The sequence below is a fragment of the Ursus maritimus genome, unplaced genomic scaffold (genome assembly GCF_017311325.1).
Source record: "Ursus maritimus isolate PB19 unplaced genomic scaffold, ASM1731132v1 scaffold_25, whole genome shotgun sequence".
Taxonomy (NCBI): Eukaryota; Metazoa; Chordata; class Mammalia; order Carnivora; family Ursidae; genus Ursus; species Ursus maritimus.
Window position 1 is genome coordinate 3,659,800 of NW_024425008.1, and position 22,777 is coordinate 3,682,576.

General features: G+C 36.0%; 14 non-coding genes and 1 pseudogene across 14 annotated transcripts; all 15 read right to left on the bottom strand.

Moving 5' to 3' along the window:
- Positions 1-364: 364 nt before the first annotated feature.
- On the bottom strand, positions 365-436 carry LOC121105310. Its single transcript, XR_005837775.1, has one exon. It is a non-coding gene; the product is annotated as a small nucleolar RNA SNORD113/SNORD114 family (small nucleolar RNA).
- A 1,834-nt stretch (positions 437-2,270) lies between these two features.
- LOC121105267 lies at positions 2,271-2,343 on the bottom strand. Its single transcript, XR_005837741.1, has one exon. It is a non-coding gene; the product is annotated as a small nucleolar RNA SNORD113/SNORD114 family (small nucleolar RNA).
- Positions 2,344-3,667: 1,324 nt separating this feature from the next.
- LOC121105248 lies at positions 3,668-3,740 on the bottom strand. Its single transcript, XR_005837722.1, has one exon. It is a non-coding gene; the product is annotated as a small nucleolar RNA SNORD113/SNORD114 family (small nucleolar RNA).
- Positions 3,741-4,670: 930 nt separating this feature from the next.
- On the bottom strand, positions 4,671-4,748 carry LOC121105329. The gene has a single exon (XR_005837793.1). It is a non-coding gene; the product is annotated as a small nucleolar RNA SNORD113/SNORD114 family (small nucleolar RNA).
- Positions 4,749-10,294: 5,546 nt separating this feature from the next.
- Positions 10,295-10,366, bottom strand: LOC121105312. Its single transcript, XR_005837777.1, has one exon. It is a non-coding gene; the product is annotated as a small nucleolar RNA SNORD113/SNORD114 family (small nucleolar RNA).
- An 890-nt stretch (positions 10,367-11,256) lies between these two features.
- LOC121105309 lies at positions 11,257-11,331 on the bottom strand. Its single transcript, XR_005837774.1, has one exon. It is a non-coding gene; the product is annotated as a small nucleolar RNA SNORD113/SNORD114 family (small nucleolar RNA).
- Positions 11,332-12,220: 889 nt separating this feature from the next.
- LOC121105328 lies at positions 12,221-12,295 on the bottom strand. Its single transcript, XR_005837792.1, has one exon. It is a non-coding gene; the product is annotated as a small nucleolar RNA SNORD113/SNORD114 family (small nucleolar RNA).
- An 897-nt stretch (positions 12,296-13,192) lies between these two features.
- Positions 13,193-13,266, bottom strand: LOC121105246. Its single transcript, XR_005837720.1, has one exon. It is a non-coding gene; the product is annotated as a small nucleolar RNA SNORD113/SNORD114 family (small nucleolar RNA).
- A 1,129-nt stretch (positions 13,267-14,395) lies between these two features.
- LOC121105265 lies at positions 14,396-14,469 on the bottom strand. The gene has a single exon (XR_005837739.1). It is a non-coding gene; the product is annotated as a small nucleolar RNA SNORD113/SNORD114 family (small nucleolar RNA).
- Positions 14,470-17,305: 2,836 nt separating this feature from the next.
- LOC121105311 lies at positions 17,306-17,380 on the bottom strand. The gene has a single exon (XR_005837776.1). It is a non-coding gene; the product is annotated as a small nucleolar RNA SNORD113/SNORD114 family (small nucleolar RNA).
- Positions 17,381-18,304: 924 nt separating this feature from the next.
- On the bottom strand, positions 18,305-18,379 carry LOC121105321. Its single transcript, XR_005837785.1, has one exon. It is a non-coding gene; the product is annotated as a small nucleolar RNA SNORD113/SNORD114 family (small nucleolar RNA).
- A 1,071-nt stretch (positions 18,380-19,450) lies between these two features.
- Positions 19,451-19,525, bottom strand: LOC121105317. The gene has a single exon (XR_005837782.1). It is a non-coding gene; the product is annotated as a small nucleolar RNA SNORD113/SNORD114 family (small nucleolar RNA).
- An 828-nt stretch (positions 19,526-20,353) lies between these two features.
- Positions 20,354-20,423, bottom strand: LOC121105241 (annotated as a pseudogene).
- Positions 20,424-21,117: 694 nt separating this feature from the next.
- On the bottom strand, positions 21,118-21,192 carry LOC121105324. Its single transcript, XR_005837788.1, has one exon. It is a non-coding gene; the product is annotated as a small nucleolar RNA SNORD113/SNORD114 family (small nucleolar RNA).
- A 904-nt stretch (positions 21,193-22,096) lies between these two features.
- On the bottom strand, positions 22,097-22,171 carry LOC121105326. The gene has a single exon (XR_005837790.1). It is a non-coding gene; the product is annotated as a small nucleolar RNA SNORD113/SNORD114 family (small nucleolar RNA).
- Between the last annotated feature and the right edge of the window lie 606 nt (positions 22,172-22,777).

The window sequence follows — 22,777 nt, forward strand, 5'->3', positions numbered from 1 at the left end:
CATCTTGCCCCTTCCAAAGAATCTGAACACTATACTTAATACGGTCTATACAATCAACTTAGCCACAGAGACAACACCCTTATACCATCTCTTTCCTAATGGATATCAGTCTTTTCAATATAATTAATATATTACTATATTATAGTAATTTTTGCCTAACCACCTATTTTCATAGTTGGACAAGGCTTCATCTTCTCCATTTAAATTCATTTACACATTTGTGTATTAGTAATTTCACTGATCCAATTATAAAAATAGGAAGAAAATTCATGAACATAATGACCAAAACCATAGTCTTTATATATTTCTGACCTTTGTGTCTAGACCACATCAAAGAGGGACAACGGAGTAGATTCCAGCTGTGTTGGACCTCAGAGTTCCAGACACGTATTCATCGTACATGACTCATACGCCACCAGTGGTCATCATTGATCCATTATACTCCCTCTTTTTCACCTTTTGTTTCTACATTATTTATTGATCAATTCATAATTCAGTTTATAATTTTAAAAATGATTATTCACAGAAACAAAGAGTCTAGAAATCCCAAATATCTATTTAGACTCATTCTCATGTCTTTATCACCTTCATTAATTATTATCAATTCATATTATGTGCATTAATCAATATAATGCTTCATATTAATCCCTTATCGGTCAGTGGGCTATTTGGATTCCACTGATTATACTCCACAGTTTTCAATAATGCACTGAATACTGTTAAACAAAGTACTGAAACTAAGACCAAAACTTCGACTATTACTCACACGGTCTCCATGTTCCTATCACGTGAATGTAACCCGAGATTTTGTGACCAAAGAAGAATCCTTAAATCTGCTTGACAGGTCCATTCTAAGGAGTACAGAGTAGAGCAGACAACAGAAAATTTCAGATCCAATCTCCACTGATCCTTCTTTACTGCATTTCATTTATTCATTTAGCCCACGTTAATTTTTCATAATGTGGTACTTTTTCCCTTATCTAAAGGAAAGCTTAAACTTGAGACTGATTAATAACAATAATAACAGCTCTTACTTATCAGCGCCTCCATAATTCTTAAGCAAACAGGCAAAAACGCTTATTCTGTTTATTGCTTAATAAGCATTTTTGCTCATTTTTTATATGTCGCCACATACATTCCCAGCTGGACAATGCTTCACCCTATTTATCTGGGATTTTTACATTTTTAATGCTTTGAATTCTGAGTCCTTCATAATAATAAATCTAAGTATATGAACCCAAACTAAGAATATGAGCTTTGCCTGTTTCTACATTGACCCCTGGTGTCATTTACAACAGAAAATAGGCTAGATTTTGTTTTGTGTGGACTCCGAATTACGGACGTGCAGCACTCAACCCCATAGGATTCCTATGCCGCCAGTTCTCATCATTGGTCTGTGTTTGGGCCTCCTTTTCTTCAATCGTTTCTACATTTGTAACAATTAAATTGTGATTTCATTGATAATAAAAATCAATAAATGATTCATAAAATCACAAAGACCCCTGAAGAAGCCTAACTTCTATCTGCAGAATCATGTACCACATAGATTACATCTTTCATTAGTTGACCTCAATGTTGCACATTATCGGTGAATCAACATTAATATTTCATATCATATTTCTCATCAGGCCACAGTTAACTTTTTATTGTATTTATTACTTTTAAATGATACCATGAATGCTCTTAAACAAATCACCCAAAACAAAGTAAGGCCTTTGACAATTACCTGCCTCTGTCTCTTTTCTAACACAAAGATAACAACGATTTTAATCACCGGGGATGCTAAAAACCAGTGTGTGCACTCTGAAGATCTGATAAAATACGATACAAGTAGACAATATGGTAGAAGATTGAGTCATTTTCTCTCTGTATTTTCCACCACTCGTTTGGATAGTCATTTGGGCATTTATTAATTTTTGGTAATATTTATTTATTTTTCCCTTACTAAAATAAACTTCAAATTGATACCTGACTGAGAGCAATAACTATCACCTATCACTGTCTAAATCACCCTTAGTCAAATATGAAATCCACGTGGTCCTTTTTTTATCCATTCCTTTACACTAATATACATTTTCCTTAGTATGTATTTCATTTTGCTCATGAACAAAGCTTCATCTCTCCATGTTTACTTATTCTTCCATTGATACATTTATAATAATATTTTAAAGCTTCATGAACTCAAAGGCCAAGAACTAAATCCTTATATATTCCTGACATCCATCCATAGGTTCCCTTCCTAAAGGAGAGTGGACCAGATTCCATTTGCATTTGACCTCAGAGCTCCAGAAAATGTGTCTATCATATATGACTCATATCCCACCCATCATCACTGGTGGTCCAGGACTGGCTTTCTTTCTCCATGACCACCTACATTTGTTCACCATTTAATTCATTAATAAAGAAATACACATAAATCACACGAAAAAAACAAAAGTAAGATTCTTTAGTATCTCTAACATCCTTATACACAATCATTTCCACTGAGACCAAATCTCTTTCATTGACTCAGCTTAGTGTTTTATATATGCATTAATCAACACAGTGCTTCATATTAATCTGATACTTAACACTGGCATATCTCATCTTTTTTGATTATATTTAATACTTTTTTAAGTTTTTACTTCAGTTCCGGTTAGTTAACATACTAGGTTATTTTAGTTTCAGGTGTACAATATCGTGATTCAGCACTTGCACACAATACCCAGTGCTCATCACAGGTGCGCTCCTTAATGCCCATCACCTGGTAATAGCCCCTCACCCCCACCAACTCCCCATCAGTTATCATCAGTTTGTTCTCTGGAGTTAAGAGTCTGTTTCTTGGTTTGCCCCTCTCTCTCTTTCCCCTTTGTTTTTTTTCTTAAATTCCACTTATGAGTGAAATCATACGGTGTCGGTCTTTCTCTGACTGACTTATGTCACTCAGCATAATACCCTCTAGCTCCACCCATGTCATTCCAGATGGCAAAATTTCATTCATTTCTATACGATTTATATATATATATGATTTATATGATATGTATATATAAATTTATAATAATACATTGAAAATGTTTTTTAAAACAATAATTGAGCCAAGAAGAACATTGACTATTACTCACACTGGTCTTCATGCTCCGAAAACCAGAGAGCTCCTGACCATGGAAGATCTTAAATCCACTGGAATACGTCCATTCTGTGGAGTACAGAAGTGGAAGAAGAAGAACAACAACAAAAAGATTGAGACATTCTCTCCATTGGCCCATAATTCCACCTTTATTTATTCAGCCATCTAGGAAATTAGTAAGTTGTGATCATGTCTATTTTATTTTCTCTTAAGGGACCAAATCACATCAATATGGCCATTGACAAAGAATAAACAATGACTACTCATTACTGCCTATGTCACACTCAGCAAAAGGGACAACATGCTTGTATCATTTATTTTCATTAACTGTCAGTGTTTGCAATATATATTAATTGTACTTCGTACCTCCCCATATATTTTTACGACTGGACAATGATTTACTCCCATCATCCATTTGTAATACGTTTATTGCTATTTTCACTGATCCAATTATAGTTGTAGAATGAAAATGAATAAAAACCAAGACCAAAAAGAAGATCCTTGTATATCCTGACGTCTGCATAGCACCATTTCAACAACATGGAATGGATTTGTTTTGCGGTGGACCTCAGAGTTCCAGACACATAGTATTCACCACACAATTCCTATGCCATCAGTCGCCACCACTGGTCCAGGACTGGCTCTTTTTTCTATTGTCATCTGCACCTGTTTATTGATTAATTGCCTAATACAGAAATAAACATAAGTCACCAAAAAAAAAATCACAAAACCCTTGACTATCCCTAACATCTATCCATACAATTATTGCCACTGAAGACAAACGCTGTCATTAACTGAACTCAGTGTTTCACATATGGACTAACATCATACTGGCTCACAACGATGTTTGATATTGGTATGTTTGGGCTTCTTAATTATAGCAAACACTTTTTAATAATAGAGTCATTAAAACAAAACAAAACATTCCATCCAAGATAAGAACACTGACCATTACTCACATCGTTCTCTAGGCTCCTAAGACAAAGACGCAACCACAGAGCTCCAACATGTGCAGCTGCTTTAAGGAGCTTGAGTGTGCCCGTTCTGAGGAGCCGAGAGCAGAGAGGACGGTAACAAACTGCGACCTCATCGTCATGGATCCTTGCTTCTGCAATTCCCTTTTCAGTGATTCAGGCAATCATTAATTAGGCGTATACTATATTTATTTCATTTTCTCTTAAGAAAATGAACAACTTAGACCTTGTCCCCAGCCCAGAAAATGAACATCGACTATCATTTATTTTGTCTCTATCATCCTCAGCCAAAGATTTAAGTCATATAACCATTTACACGTCTTCAGACTTCACACGCTTTTCAAATTTATTAATACTATTTCTTGCCTTACCACGTATTTTTATAATTAGAGCATGCTTTCCCATATTCCTCTTTCTTTACTTATATTTATATATATATATATTTGTTTAGTGACTATTTCAATGCTCCAATTATAATCGCAGATGAAAATGCACGAACAAACACAGAGACCAAAAACCAGATCTGTCTGTATTCCTGACTTCTGCCTACAGCATCCTCTCAAATGAAGAGGTTGCCCTGTAGTGTTTGGTCGGACCTCAGAGTTTCAGACACATGTCATTCATCATCATCCATGACTCATACGCCACCAGTCATCATCATCGGTCCAGGACTGGTCCTCTTTCCCTTTGTTCACTTCTAAGTTCTTTATTAATTCACACTAATGATACAGTGAATATTCTTAAGAAAACCGCCCAACTCAACCCGAGAACTCTATTACTCACGTTGGTCTCTATGCGCCTAATGCCTAAAGGCAGGCACAGAACTCATGACCATGGAAGATGCTTCCATCAGCTCAACTGCGTCCATTCTGAGGAGTACAGGGCAGAGCAGGGGATAAAGAAAATTAAGCCCTTATCTACATTTACCATGCCTTTCCACATGTCATTTACTGAATGTTTTGCATACGTGTTAATTTTTCATTATTTTTCTTTCCTACAAAGGGAAGAAACTTGAACTTGGAACTGATTCAGAATTTTAAAATAATTGACTTTTAATTACCTATGTTGACATAATTCTTAGCCAAAGAAGTAACATACTTGGGGGCGCCTGGGTGGCACAGCGGTTAAGCGTCTGCCTTCGGCTCAGGGCGTGATCCCGGCGTTCCGGGATCGAGTCCCACATCAGGCTCTTCCGCTATGAGCCTGCTTCTTCCTCTCCCACTCCCCCTGCTTGTGTTCCTTCTCTCGCTGTCTCTATCTCTGTCGAATAAATAAATAAAATCTTAAAAAAAAAAAAAAAAAAGAAGTAACATACTTGATCCCTTTATTTCTTAATGGGCACTGGTGTTTTTTTTATTAATAATATGTCCTGCCTCACAACGAATGTTCATAATTGGCCAGTGCTTCATTTTCTGTTTATTTACATTTCTTTAATGGTTCTAACATTGATCCATTAATGGTAATAAATTTAAATCTATAAAGCCAAAATGAGAGCGTGACCTTTACATATTTCTGACATCTGCCCATAAGATCATTTCCAAAAGAAGGATTGGACTAATTATGTATTGCGTTGGATCTCAGAGTTTTAGATACTTATTTTCCATTGTCCATGGCTCATACGCCATCTCCCTTAACTATGGAGAATAAACTGAGGGTTACTGGAGGGGAGGTGGGTAGGGGGTTGGAGTAACTGGGTGATGAACATTAAGGAGGGCGCTTTGATGTAATGAGCACTGGGTGTTACATGCAACAGATGAATCACTAAATTCTACACTGAAATTAATAATACACTGTATCTTAACTAACATGATTTTAAATAAAGCCCCCCAAAAAAGCAAGCACACATATTACATATCACCATCTGTATCATCCTGTCCCAAAATGTAAACCCCTGATCCATTTATTAATCAATTCCACTTGTCCCAAGTTACATTAATAGTAATTCTCGCCTCACCACATATATTCATAGCTGGATATGCTTCACCCTTTTCATCTTTAGGCACTGACATATTTGTTTCTCTCCTTTATTCATTACAATAATAAAATCAAAATCCATGAAGCACCAAAGCCTAAGAACATGACCCTTGAGTATTACTGAAATCCACAGGCTCAGTCCCACAGATACAGACGCTTAAACCCCTTTTTGTAATGGACCTCCATAGGCCACAGGTGTTTTGATCATAAAATATGGTTCAGAATGCATTCCATTCACATCCCTGGTCCACAGTTTGTCCTTTTCCAGCTAATCTGTATATTCTTTTTCTATAGAGTCACCACCTGCATCAGAACTAAACCACTGACTACCACCTACATCTCCCATGTGCTTCTTCCTCGTAATAAAGGGAGTTTACATCTTTATGAGTTAAGGAATGTCTAAGGAAAAGCTGAAATAGAAATTTAAAGAGCTATAAAAATGAATGACACGGACCTGACCTATTTTTAACATCATCTCAGCTAGTGGAGGCGGGTCGGAGGGGGGAAACAGGTGACGGGGACGAGGAGTGTGCTTGTGATGAGTGCTGGGTGTTACACGCAAGTGTTGAGTCACTGGATTGTACACCGGAAACACCTGTATGCTAACTAACTGGGATGGAAATAAAAACTTTTTAAAAAGTATTAAATATAATCAAAGAAATGCTGAGGATGGGGCCAGCAATCTACAGGTTAACCAGCTTTCAGGGGATGGTGGTGCTCACTCAAGTTTGAGAACCACTGCTCTACAGTCAGCTACCCCGAGTGGTAACACCTTTAACCCACTGATTTCTTAATACACTGCAAGGTTTCCTAATCGTATAAACAAAAATTTCAACCTCACAGTTTTTTCTTAATTAATCCAGCATTAATTACTCTCTTTATCTATCTACCTACCATCATTTATCTATCATCTATCTACTTATCTATCATCTATCTGCTTATCTATCATCTACTGATTTTTTAATTTAGTCTCTTATAATAATGTACTAAATTCCCAGAAGCCACTTAAACCACATAATTAGATTCTTGCACATTACTGAAGTCTGGCTATAGCCTTGTTCCTGCAGACATAATATACGAAATTACCTTTTGAGATGAATTTCAGTAATGAAGAAATGAATTAATCACAAGACACATTCAGAATGCACTCCATTCACATCATGGGTCCTTGCTTGGCTCTTTTTTTTTTCAAGTTTTTATTTAAATTCCAGTTAGTTAGCATATAGTGTAGTATTACTTTCAGGAGTAGAATTTACTGATTCATCACATATAACACCCAACGCTCATCCCAAGTGCCCTCCTTAATACCCATCCCCTATTTAGCCCATTTCCCCACCCACTTTCCAGCTAGCAACCCTCAGTTTGTCTTCCAGAGTTAAGAGCCTGTTTTATGGTTTGCCTCTCTCCTTTTCTTCCCCTACGTTCACCTGTTTCATTTCTTAAATTCCAATATGAGAGAAATCCTATGGTATTTGTCTTTCTCTGACTGACTTATTTTGCTTAGCGTTATACACTCAAGCCCTGTCCATGTCACTGCAAATGGCAAGATTTCATTCTTTTTGATGGCTGAGTAATATTCCATTACATATATATATATATACACCACAACTTCTTTATCCAGACACCAGTCAATGGACATTTCATCTCTCTCCATATTTCGGCTAGTGCAGATATGCTGCTGTAAACATCAGGGTGCATGTGCCTCTTTGAATCAGCATTTCTGTGTCCTTTGGGTAAACACCTAGTAGTACAATTGCTGGATCATAGAGTAGTTGTATTTTTAATCTTTTGAGGAACCTCCATAATTTTTCATTTAACTTGTACAATCTTTAAAGATGTAAGTATAACCATGAGCCCACTATCCACTCCCCATCCAAAGAGTGCAACTTACATCTCTCTCTGAGTTGTTTCATTGATTTAACAACTTAGATCATAAATGTGGTGCCAACCTAAGATGAAAAATTAGATACTTAAGAGAGTGAATGAAAATCCTCAAACCTTTACAAGAAAAGCTGTACTGAAATTGGTTACTTCATAAACCTTGCCATACAGCTCCATCATAGACCCATATTTGGTCTTCCTTGATTTTATTTATGCCCCTAAATATTTATCAGTAGCTTTAATATTCGTTCATTCAATCTTTAACTCATAAAAAGTTGACAACCAGTCACTTTTTTAAAAGAATGAAAACAACCTCCCAGAAACCCAGAATAGAAACGCTGCTGTGTATCCACCTGTGCGGTTCTCCTGACTCGACCTGCAGAGAGCTGAGATTTGTGTCTTAGGAGGGACAAAACCTGAGTAGAACTGCTGGATCATGCATCACCGTGTGCTCGTCACTGGCCACGAGCTTTGACCCCTTTTACTGTATTCACTTGTTACCTTATTTATTAACTTACAATGATAAAATGCATACTGTTGTACAAAATCAAGATCATAACACTAATTAATAAAAACGGTGCCCAGTTGCTCACTATCATAAATGACAAAGGACTATATACTTCTTCCCAACGTTACTGACAAATTATTGATAAATGTAGTTGTATATTTGACTTTTGATTTACGTATACATTGTGGAATGATTACCAATAGAGCACAGTGAAGCGAACTGGATTGGTCATAACTTGTTACATGACTCAATTTTGTCACAGCTACAGGCTTGACCCTCTTTAATACAGTTAGTTGATTACATGATATAAACTTTTCCCCAATTTCTCAACTGAAAAGAAACAAAAACAAAAACACCTGCATCCCAGAGGCAGCACAGAACATGAATATCGACAACCACATACATCTGTCCCTACATCCCTTCTAATGAGGTATAAACACCTTAATATATTTTTAATGGACTTTCATTTCTTAGAAATGAATTCGTGAGGATGTTCATTTCACTACATATGCTATAGTTATTCCACGTTTGGCCCTATTTTTCCTTCATTTACTCACACATATTTTTAGTTATTATTACATCGCTTAATTTTTAATAAGCAATCAATACTTGTGAAACTCAAAAGCCAAAGAATAAAATTCTGGGATAGCTCTAACAACTGCTTGTAGGACCATTTGTAACAGAAGCAATAGACTAGGTTTCTTTTTGTGTTGGATGCCAAAGTTGTAGATAAGTCGTATTCATCCTTGCCTCTTAGGCTACTAGTCATCGGTATTGGTCCAGATTTCATCCTCTTTTTCTTCATTGAACCATAATTTTGTTTAAAGATTAATTCATTAATTCACTAATAATAAAAAATGCCCACAAGGTTTTGAAAAGTGACTTTAATATCCCTAACATCTGTACATAAAATCATTTTCTACAGGCAAACTGTCTAGATCTACTTTGCTAACTGACCTCGGTGTAGAATGTATAGATTGGCCAACATGCTCATTTTAACCTCTTACTTTACCATTAGTGCATGGTTGGCAGTGACTAATGTGTAACATCTGTCCGTAGAATCATTTCCCCCATCAATTCACTTCTTTCATTAACTGACCTCAATATTTTGTATATGGATTAATAAACACAATGCTTCATGTTAGTTCATTTGGGGGCCACGGTCGGCATTCACTGATTATATTTCACATTTTTTAACAATACAGTGAATACCCTTAAACTGACTACTCAAACTGAGACAAGAGCATTGACTATTACTCACATTGATCTCTATTCTCCAACACATAGATGCAGCCATAGAACTTGTGATCATGGAAGAATGCTTAAATTGGCGTGAGTGTGTCCATTCTGCAGAGAACAGAGTAGAGCAGACGAAAACAAGAAGCTTTATACCTTATCTCAATTGGCCCTTGCACCCCACCTCTCATCTAGTCAGTCACTTAGAGAACTTGCAATGGGGGGAACTGTTTATTTAATGTCTCCTAATAAATGAACAATAATGATCTTGCTACTGACACACAATATGAACATTGCCTCTTACTATTTAACACCGCCTACGCCGTCCTTCGCCGAAGAGGCAACACCTTTGTCTGTATCGTTTATTTCCTAATGGACAGGAGTGTGTTGTCAATACACATTAACAGTATTTCTTGTCTCGCTACGCATTTTGATAACTGGACAATGCTTTATGACCTTAATCTTTATTTATATATTATTTGTTGACCATCTCATTGATCCAATTATAAAAATAGAGAATGCATGAACATGAACCCAAAACAGGATCCTTCTATATTTGTGGTATCTGTCTACAGGATCAGTTCACACGAGGCAGTGCATTAGACTGCTTTTCTGTTGGACCTCAGAGTTTCAGACACGTATTCATCGTATATGACTCATACGCCACCAGTGGTCATCATTGATCCAATACTGTCCCTTTTTTTCTCTACTCAGTGCCACATTGTTTATTGACTAATTCATTAATTCACTAAAATAATTTTAAGATGCTACTATTCATGACAACGTAACAAGAGCCTTGATATCTCTTCTGACATCCATGTATCACTCTCATTAATTATAATGGTTTACATAAATGCATTAATCAATATAATCAACCCCTATTAATCAATATAATCAATTCCATATTTGTCACTGGGCTACAGTTGACCTTACTTGATTATATTTCATACTTCTTAACGATATAGTGAATACCTTTAAAAAAACACACACACACACAAGAAGAAGAAGATGAAAACTTTGGCTACTACTCACATTGGTCTCTATGCTCCAAACTCCCAGATGCAACCAGAGAGCACGTAATGATGGCAGTGCTGCTGGAGCATATCCATTCTGAGGAGCACAGAGCAGAGCAAATGGTTAACAGGGTGGAGACACACTCTACTGATGCACTGATTTTACCTTCAATTTGTCTGTCACTTAGGAATACAGCACATTGGGGACATATTTATTAATTTTCTCTGAACAAACAATATCGAACTTGACACAGACCAAGCGTAAGAATTTTGGCTGTTATTTACTGTCTGTACCCTTCTTAGCGGAAGAGGTAAGACACTTGAACCATTTACATTTCTTAAAAACTCCAGTATATTCAAAAAATGTTTATAATTTTTATTAGGAGTAGACATGCTTCACCCTCTTATCTATACTTGCATATTGATTCTTCTTTGAACCATTTGTTACAGTAGAATCAAAATTCATGAAAACGAACCAAGAAATTGTACCTTTTTCTTTCCCTAACAACTGTCCATAGGACTACTTCAAAGAGAGGCAACAGACTATATTTCTTTTTTTTTTAATTGGACCTCAGAGTTTCAGACACGTTATATTCATCATCCATGACTCATACGCCACCAACTGTCATCACTGGTCCAAATCCGGGTCTTGTTTTCTTCATTCTCTTGTATATTACATCACTAATTCCTTAGTTGACTAATGTTAATTTTTAAAACCCTGTGATTCAAAAAAATCCAATAAGAGCAACAAATATTCTACCACTGCCTATAGGACCATCTGCCACGTTGTTTCATGTCTTACACCAGTGGTCAGCCATACCTCACATACGCATTAGCAAATGTTATATGCCATATTTAAAGGCTCCTGTGTTGAGGGTTTTAAATTGTATTTTACACTTTCAACACTGCAGTGGATACCTTATTTAAAAAACTTTTAAGCAAATACAAGAACATTTACTCACATTCATCTCTATGCTCAGAACATGCAGGAAATCACAGACCTTTTGACCATGGAAAATGCTTACATCAACTGGAGTGTGTCGATTCTGAGGAGTGTTAACACAGAGAAGATAATTAAAAATTAAAACTTCTTCCCTATTAGTCCTTGTTTTCCTCATTTTATTTTTCCAGCTACGCGGTGCTAATTAATTTTTCACAACATGCATACATACGAAAATATAAATGTATATATTACAAAATTAACATCCTCAACTCAAGAATGACCCAGGCTTACAAAACTGGATATCGCTTATCAGTGTGTCTACGTGAGCCTTACAAAAAGAGATAACACCTTTGGTCCATTAATTTCACAACCTGCCTCAGTTTCTTTAGGTTACCTCAAAAGGATTTCTTGTCTCACCAAATATATTGGTAGTTGATAAGGCTTCATCCTTTTTTAATTTTTTTATAGATTTTTTATTGGTTCGATCATTGATCCACGTACATTAATAATATAGAAATCCATAAATCCAAAATTATAAGAACGTTATCCTGTATATTTCTCACATCGATCCACAGGATCGTTGTGTTGGACCTCAGACTTCCAGACACGTAGCATTCATCGTATAGGACTCATCCGCCACCAGCTGTCATCATTGGTCCAGGATTGGCCCTCTTTTCCTTTACCCTCATCCATTAATTCACCAATCTACTAACAACAGTAAATTAAACAAATATTTACGAATTGCAAAAATGCAAAGACAAAAGCCTTCAGTATTTCTACCATTTTTCTTTCAAATCATTGCCTAAATAAACAAACTTCTTCATTAACTACCCTCCTTATGGTAAAGGTAGATTGGTCAACATAATGTTTCATGCAGTTCCAACTCAGTCCTTGGACCATGGTTGGTCTTTTATCTTATACTTAATACTTTTTAAATAATTATAGCGATACCCTAAACAAACCCTCCAAACCAAGACAAAAACTTTGATTATTACACACATTGGGCTTCATGCTCCCACACAGAGAGGCTAGCCTGGAGCGCCTGAACATGGGGGATGCTTACTCCGGGTCAGGTGTCTTCTTTCTGAGAAGCACAAAGCAAAGTAGATGAGAACAAGATGGAAACGTTACCTCCCGCGTTCTGGACATTCCACTTTACATGGAGTCAATCATTTGGAAATACATTAATTTGCAATCATGCTTTATCTTCTATTTTTAAAAATTCATTAATATCTCACTTGCTTCTGACCCAGAGTAAGAACCTCTCTATTACCGTGCACTAAAAATGTACACGAACCATTTATTTTTCTTAATGGAATTCAGGATATTCAATACCTTTGAATGGTATTTATTGCCTCACCATGTATATTAAAAGTGCATATGCTTCATGCTCTTCATTTTTACTTTTTAGTATTTGTACATCGATTCTTAAATTGATCAGCTGATAATAAAAGAATCAAAATTCAAGAAAACAATGTAAGAAAATAGTCCCTTTACAGTCCTAAAATCAGTCTATAGAATAATTTCAGACAGGTACTAAATGGTATTTCTTTTGCGTTGGACTCAGAGTTCCAGACACATAGCAGTCATTGTGCATGACTCTTATGCCCCCAGCCGTCATCGCTGGTCCATATTTCAGCTCCTTTTTCTTTATTTTCTGCATATTATTTCATTAATTCCCTAATTCACTAATATTAATTTTAAAAACCCTATGATTCACAAAAAAATGAGTAAGAACCTTGAATATTCTACATCTGTCCCTAGAATCATTTATCACATTGATATACTCTTTCTCATTAATCATTCTTAATCTATCATAAATGCATTAGTAAATGTAACGCTTGGTAATACTCCCATATTTATCACTGGCCATGATTGGCCTTTCGAATTATAGTCACACTATTAATAACACAGTAAACACCCCTTTTTTTTACAACCTGTCAAATGAAAACATGAGATTTATTACTCACATTGGTCTCTGTACACCTGAAACACAGATGCAGCCATAGAGACTGTGACCAGGAAAGAATTCTTCAACCACCTTTAGGATGTCCATCTTGGGGGATATAAAGCAAAGCATGTTGTGAAAAAGAAAATCAGAGACTTCATCAGAATTGATCCTTCTTTTCCACATTTCATTCATTCTGTCATTTAGGAATTTCTTAATTTTCATTCTCTTTTTTTTTTTTTTAAAGATTTTATTTATTTATTCGACAGACATAGAGACAGCCAGCGAGAGAGGGAACACAAGCAGGGGGAGTGGGAGAGGAAGAAGCAGGCTCATAGCAGAGGAGCCTGATGTGGGGCTCGATCCCACAACGCCGGGATCACGCCCTGAGCCGAAGGCAGACGCTCAACCTCTGTGCCACCCAGGCGCCCCTTAATTTTCATTCTCTTAACAAAGGAACCACCTCAAATTTGAGACTGACCTAAAAACTACAATTAACTTATACTTAGGAGTTTTTCTGATCCTTAGTCAAGGAACTGACACTCTTGATCCATTCATTTCTTAAGGGGTATCAGTATTTTCAATTTTCAGTAATAATAATTCTTGCCTCACCACATATATTCACAGCTGGACAATGCGTCACTCTCTTGTTCTTTATACACTTATGTATAATTCATTAATAGTTCAATCACCGATCCATTTATAATAATAAATCTAAATTGATAAAACCAGGACAAGAAGATGACCTTTGTATATTTCTAGTATCTGTCTACAGGAGCATGTCTAAAAGAGGGATCCAACTGCATCCTGTGTTGGACCTCAGAATCCCAGGCACATATTATTCACCATCCAGACATATATGCCACCAGCTGCCACCAAAGGTTCAGGTTTGGGTCTTTTTTTCTTCATTTATTTCTATATTTGTATCAAATAAATCATTAATCCATTAATAATAATAAAATAAATACATGAGTCACAAAATCCGAGAAGAAGATCCTTTCAGATCTCTAAAATCTCTCTATAGAATCATTTCCCACAGAGACTGATTCTGTTTCAGTAATCGACCTCTGTAGTGCAATTATTGATAAACCAACATCATGGCTGATATCATTATTCCTGGAACATTGTTAACTTTCTAAAATTGTGTTTCATACTTTTTTTTTAAGATTTTATTTATTTATTTGGCAGAGAGAGAGACAGTCAGCGAGAGAGGGAACACAAGCAGGGGGATTGGGAGAGGAAGAAGCAGGCTCCCAGCAGAGCAGGGAGCCCAATGTGGGGCTTGATCCCAGGACCCTGGGATCACACCCTGAGCCGAAGGCAGACGCTTAACAACTGAGCCACCCAGGCGTCCCTGTTTCATACTTTTTAATAAGTCAATGAATACCTTTAAACAAATGACCCAATCTAAGATGACAACTTTGACCATTACTCACCTTGGTCTCCTTCCAACATGGAAACAACATGACAATCTTGACCATGGCCAATCAGCTTGGGGTTCCATTCTGAAGAGTACCAATTAGAAAAGGTGATAAAAAGATTAAGACATTCTCTCCATTGATCCAAATTTTCCACCATTCATATATGTAGTCATTAAGGTATTTATTAATGTATGGTAATATTTATTTTCCCTTCATAAAAGAAACATCAAATGTTCAAATTTGTCAGTTTAATAACTGCCTTTTTAAAATAAAGATCTCTCATTTTTTAATTGAGGTAAAATTAGCCATTTAAAGTAACAAATTGGTAGCATTCAATATTTTCACAATATTGTGCAACTGCCATTTCTATGTAGTTTCAAAATACTTTCATCACTCCAAAATAAAATCTCATACTCATGACACAGTCTCTCCTACTCCTCCTTTCTCTAGCTCTGGGCAACTACAATCTTTATTCTCTCTCTATGGATTTATCTACATTGGATATTTCATATAAATGGAGTCATGCATGACATGACCTTTCCTGTCTGCCTTCTTTCACTTAACACAATGTTTTCAAGGCACATCTGCATCGCAGCACGGATGACTACTTCATTCCTTTGCAACCACTCTGGGAAACAGTATGGAGGTTCCTCAAGAAGTTAAAAATATAGTTACCCTACAGCCCAGCAATTGCACTACTAGGTATTTACCCAAAGGATACAAACATAGTGATTTGAAGGGGTACATGCACCCCAATGTTTATAGCAGCAATGGCCACAATAGCCAAACTATGGAAAGAGCCCAGAGGTCCATCGACAGATGAATAGATAAAGAAGATGTATTACAAATATACAATGGAATACTACTGAGCCATCAAAAAAACGAAATCTTGCCATTTGCAATGATGAGGATGGAACTAGAGGGTATTATGCTAGGCAAAATAAGTCAATCAGAGAAAGACAATTATCATATGATCTCACTCATATGTGCAGTTTAAGAAACAAGGCAGGGGACCATAGGGGAAGGGAAAAAATAAAACAAGACAAAATCAGAGAGGGAGACAAACCGTAAGAGACTCCTAATCATAGGAAACAAACTGAGGGTTGCTAGAGGGGAGGTGGGTGGGGGATGAGGTAACTGGGGAATGGACATTAGGAAGGGCACCTGATGCAATGAGCACCGGGTATTATATAAGACTAATGAATCACTGAACCCTACCTCTGAAACTTATAATACACTATATGTTAATTAACTGAATTTAAATTTTTTAAAAAATAGAGCAACCCTATGACCCAGCAATTGCACTACTAGGTATTATTTGTCCAAATACAAACATAGTGATTCGAAGGGGCACAGGTATCCCAATGTTTACAGCAACAAGGTACACAGTAGCCAAACTATGGAAAGAGCCCAGATGTCCATGCACAAATGAATGGGTAAAGAAGATGTGGTGTACATATACAATGGAATACTACTCAGCCATCAAAAAGAATGAAATCTTGCCATTTGCAACAACGTGGATGGAACTAGAGGGTATTATGCTAAGCAAAATAAGTCAGTCAGAGAAAAACAAATACCGTATCATTTCAGTCATATGTGGAATTTAAGAAAAAACAGACGAACACAGGCGAAGGTAAAATAAAATAAGATGAAAACAGAGGGAGACAAATCATAGGAGACTCTTAACTCTAGGAAACTGAGGGTTGCCGAAGGGGAGGTGGGTGGAGGGATGGAGTAACTGGGTGATGAGCACTGAGGGCAGTTGGTGTAATAAGCACAGGTTGTTATGTGCAACTGATCAATCACTAAATTCTACCTCTGAAACAAAGAATACACTACATGTTAATTAAATTGAATTTAAATTTAAAAAATTTTTTTAATTTTTGAGTATAGTTGACACACAATGCTACATTATTTTCAGGTGTACAAGACGTGATCCAACATCGTTATACATTATGGTATGCTCAATATGCTATTACAATGTCACTGACTGTATTCCTTATTTTGTACCCTTTATTCCCATGACTCAATAATTGACTACTACTGATCACTGTCTATATCATCCTTAGTCAAAAGTGTTAAATGCATTTGATCCATTTATTACTTATTCTAACATATTATTTTTCCTCACTACATATTTTAATTATGAACAATACTTAACCCTCTTCATTTTTATTCATTCATACGTTTATTCTGCCATTGACACTTCTATAATATTTCTAAAAATTCTTGATCACAAAGAATAAGAACAAGGTCCTTATATATTCCTGACCTCTGTTAAACTAGATATCTTTGTATTGGATGGACCTCAGACTTCCAGACACATAGCATTCATCGTATATGACTCATACGCCACCAGCTGTCATCATTGGTCCACACTCAGATTTTCTTTTCTTCATTCTTGTTTACATTTGTTTACTGTCAATTTATCAAGTCATTAATATAATAGAATAAGTATCTGTGAATCACAAAACTCAAGGAACAGATCCTTAACATCCCTAGCAACTGTCTATAGAATCTTCTGCCTCACCGAATATGTTTATTTGACTAATGATCCTCATTGGGAACGTATTGATTAGTTACCATAATGTTTCATGTCAACATCATATTTACCATTGAGCTATGTTTGGAATTCCTTAAATTTTTAATATGACACTGAATATCCTATACAAACCACCTAAATCAGGAGAAGAATCTGACTGTCACTCACATTGGTCTCCATGATCTTACACGCAGGGGCATCCATGAGCACCTGATCATAAGTCCAAGTGTCTCCATTCTGAGGAATACAAAGCAAAGCAGACAATAACAGGAGGCTGAGAGACTGTTGATCCACACACTCCATCTTCAGTTAGACATTTAGGAATACAGTGAACTGGGATCATATTTATTATTTTTCTCAAAAAAAAATCATACCTAACACTAATATAAAGTAAGAACTCTGGCTGTTATTTATTGTCTATATATCATTCTCAGCCAGAACAAGATATGTGAACCATTTACATTTCTTAATGAACTGCATCATTTTCAATATATGTTAATAGCTTTTATCACCTCACCACATATACTAAGAGCAAACATATTTCACCCTCTTTATTTGTACTTGTACACCGATTGTCTCTTTGGTCCATTTTTTTACAGTAAAATCAAAACTCATGAACACAAAACGAGATTCATTTTTTGTGTATAACACCCAGTGCTCCATGCAATATGCAATATGTGAGAAAATTAATCTTTTATTTTCCTAATATTTGTCTATAATATGTCAAACAGAGGCAATAGATGAGCTTTCTTTTTTTGTTGGACCTCAGAGTTTCAGACACGTAATATTCATCATCCACGACTCACACACCACCAACTGTCATCATTGGTCCAAATCTGGGCCTCTTTTCTCTTCACTCTCATCAGCCTAAGTTCACTGACCAATTCATGAATTCACTAATATTAATCCCTAAAACTCTATGATTCACAAAAACCCAAGAATAAGAGCAATGAATATTCTGTCTGCCTATCAGATCATCTGCCACATTGATATATCTCTTTCATAAATTATCATCAAAGTTCCATATATGTATTAATACATACAATGCAGCAGACCAATCCCATATTTATCATTCCTGATGGTTGGCATTTCTTACTATATTTCACACTTCTAATAATACAGTGAATACCTGAAAATAAATTCTCAAACGCAGACATGAAACTATTACTCACATTGGTCTCTGGGCTCATTACACAAAGAGGCAACCACAGAGCTCGTGACCACGGAAGATGTTTCAACGCACTGGAGTCGTGCACCCATTCTGAGGGTTACAGAGCAGAGCAGGTGATAAAGAAAAATTGAGGCCTTCTCTAACTGGTCCTTGTTTTCCTCATTTCATTTACTCAGTCATAAAGGTACTTACTGTTTTTCATAATTTATACACATATATACGTATAAATATAAATGCAATGTTATGATCCTTAGAAAAAGAGGGACTGGGGCGCCTGGGTGGCACAGCGGTTAAGCGTCTGCCTTCGGCTCAGGGCGTGATCCCGGCATTATGGGATTGAGCCCCACATCAGGCTCCTCCGCTAGAAGCCTGCTTCTTCCTCTCCCACTCCCCCTGCTTGTGTTCCCTCTCTCGCTGGCTGTCTCTATCTCTGTCAAATAAATAAATAAAATCTTTAAAAAAAAAAAAAAGAAAGAAAAAGAGGGAACACCCTTGGTCCATTTATCTCTTAACCTGCACTGCTTTCTTTAGTTTATATTAATAGTTCTTGCCTCACCACATATATATTCATGGTTGGCAAAACTTCTTCCATGGTTTTATTTAGTTATATATTTATTGATTGGTTCTATCAGTGACCCACTCATTTATATGAATAACACAGCAATTCACGAACCCATGATTACTAGAACAAGATTCTTGTATAGTCCTAACGGTGATCCACAGGATCATTGTGTTGGACCTCAGACTTCCAGACACGTAGCATTCATCGTATAGGACTCATACGCCACCAGCTGTCATCATTGGTCCATGCACAGGCCTCCTTTTCTTTATTCTCATATACATTTTTTAAGGATCAGTTCATCAATTCACTATGGTAATTAAATAAATATCTATGAATCACAAAAGCCCAAGGACAAGGGCCTTCAGTATCCCTATCATTTTTCTTTAGAATCATTGCCTCATTGAAATACCTCCCATTAATCATCCTCATTGTTATAAAGGTAGATTAATCAACATCGTATTTCATACATTTCCAATTTCATGACTGGATCATGGTTGGTCTTTTCTCTTATACTGAATACTTGTTTTTAAATAATACAGAGAATCCCCAGGTGAAACCACCCAAAGTGAGACGAAAACATTGACTATTACTCACATTGGCTTCCATGTTCCTACAGACAAATGTAGAGATCACTGGCCAAGGCGTACTACTTAAACCACCCTGGGTGTGTGCATTCTAAAAAGTAGAAAGAGTAGATAATAACATGAATGAAACATTTTCTCTATTGATCCTTGCGCTACATTTCATTACTCAGTAATTAAGCTGCATATTAATTCAGGGTAATATGTATTTTACTTTTTCTTAAGAAAAACAAACATTGAACCTTCCACTAACCCAGAACAAGAGTATTGGCCATTGTTTATATTATCTATAGCATTCTTATGTAGAGGTAATACCCATGAACGATTTCTCTCTCATTCTTGCCTTACTACATTGCTTCTTTTATTGATTCACTTATCCTAATAGAACTAAAATTCATGAACACAAAGACCCCAGAACAAGATCCCTGTAAAAGTCTAAATCTGTCTATAGGATCATTTCCAACAGAGGTGATAAACTAGATTTCTTTTGATGTTGGACCTCAGAGTTCGAGATGTATTCATCAACCATGATTCACACGACACCAGCCATCATCATTGGTCCACCCTTGGCCTTTTTTCCCTCACTCTCATCATCCTTTGTGTATTAATTAATTCATCAATTTATCTTATAGTAATAAAATACCTATGAAGCAAAAAAAACACCTAGAATACACACCCTTGAGCAGTCCCACATCTGTCCATGGAATCATATGCTACATCAGCGTATTGCCTTGATTGGTCACCCTCAAAGTCTCATATAGGGACTACCCAATGTAATGCAAAGTAACAGCAATTCCATATTTATCAATGAACCACGGCTTTCTTTTATTACATTTCATACTTTTCAAATACAGAGTATATACCCATAAAAACTCACCATTCTATGCACCAAACACATAGAGACAAGCAGACATCTTGTGACCGTGGAAAAATCCTGAAATTGGCTCTAGTGCATCCATTCTGAGAAGTGGAAAACACGGAAGGTGATAAAAAAAAAAATTTAAGACCTTATCTTTATTGGCTTTGCTTTCCACATATCATTTCCTCATCCACTTAGGTATTTATTAATTTTCATAATTTATAATCCTTAACTTAGTCATATTAATTTGTATTTGATTGTTGATTCTTTCATTTCCTTATACTAAAAGAATCAAAATCCATGCACACAAAGACCAAGAACTTGATTCTTGTATGGTACTAATATCTACCACTGTGGTCATTTCCAACAGAGAAAAAAAAACTAGATTTCTTGTTGTGTTGGACCTCAGAGTTCCCGACACACAGTATTCATCATCCATGACTCATACGCCACCAGCCGTCATCATCGGTCCAGCACTGGCCCTTTTTCTTCACTCACTTCTACATTTCTTTACTGATTAACTTATCGATAAATCAATGACTATAAAATAAACATTGATGAATCAAAAACACTTGAAAATAAGACCCTTAAGCATCCCTAACATCTGACCATAGAATCACTGCCTCCTTGAAGCTACATTTCATTAATCATCTACGATGTTGCAAATACCAGTAAATCAATATGTTTCATGTCAATTGTATACTTATCGTGGGGCCATGGTTGGCCTTTAATTAAATTTAAATACTTCTTAATATTTCAATTAACATCCTAAACAAACCACCAAAAATAAGATAAGAACTTTGTACTCACACTGGTCTCCATCTCCTACATATAGAGCTCATAATCATGGAAGATGCTTTAATCAGCTTGGTGTGGCCACTCTGAGAAGTACAGAGCAGAGAAGATGAAAAAGAAAGAGAGAGAGAGAGACATTATCCCTCTATTAATCCTTCCATTTCATTTAGTCAGTAATTTAGGTATTTATTATTTTGGGGTAATATTTATTAATATTCCTCTTAAGAAAATGAATATCAAATTTGTCACCAAGCCAGAATAGGAACAATGATTATTACTGTACTTTCTATATAATCATTAGCCAAAGAAGTCACACTTTTGAACCATGTCTTTCCTAATTGGCTCAGTGTTTTTAACATATATTAATAGATTCTCTTACATCATGACACATTTTCATAATTGAACAATGTTTTACTTATTCATATTTATTTATATATGTTTATTGATTGTTTATAACTTTAATATATCGAATTATGATAATAGAATCAAAATCCATGAACAAAAAGACCAAGGACCTTATATATTCTTAACATCTGTCTATAGGGCCAATTCCAATGGAGGCGGTAAACTAGATTCTCTTCGTTGGACCTCAGAGTTCCAGACACGTATCATTCATTATGCATGATTCATACGCCACCAGCCATCATCATCGATCCAAGCTTGAGCCTCTTTTTCTTCATTTTCATCAATATTTGTTTATGAATTAATTTACCAATTCTCTGATAATAATAAAACAAGTACCAATGTATTTAAAAAAAAAAAAAAAGAAGGGCCCTAAATATTCCTATATCCACCTATACAATCATTTACCCCATCAATATATTTCTTATATGAATTATCCTCAATGTTTCATATGATAGCATATTTATCATTGGGCCACAGTTGGCTTTCTTTGCTTATACAAAATACATCTTATTAAAACACTGAATATTCTTTTTAAAAACTAACCATCAACCTAAGAGCACTGTAACTATTACTCACATTCGCGTCTGTGTTCCTAACAATGGAGCCAACCGCAGGGAATCAGCTCAAGTGCCTCCATTCTGAGGAGTACAAAGCAGAAGAGATTATTTTAAAAAATTGAGACGTCCTCTCCATTAAGCTTTGCTTTCACATTTCATTTACCCGGCCATTTGATTATTTATTAATTTTTCATAATATTTACAGAGTTTCCTCTTAACAAAATCAACCACCTCACCCATGAGACTGGTCTGTGACAACCGAAGTGACTATTAGTAATCAGTGCCTGTGCGATCCCTGCAC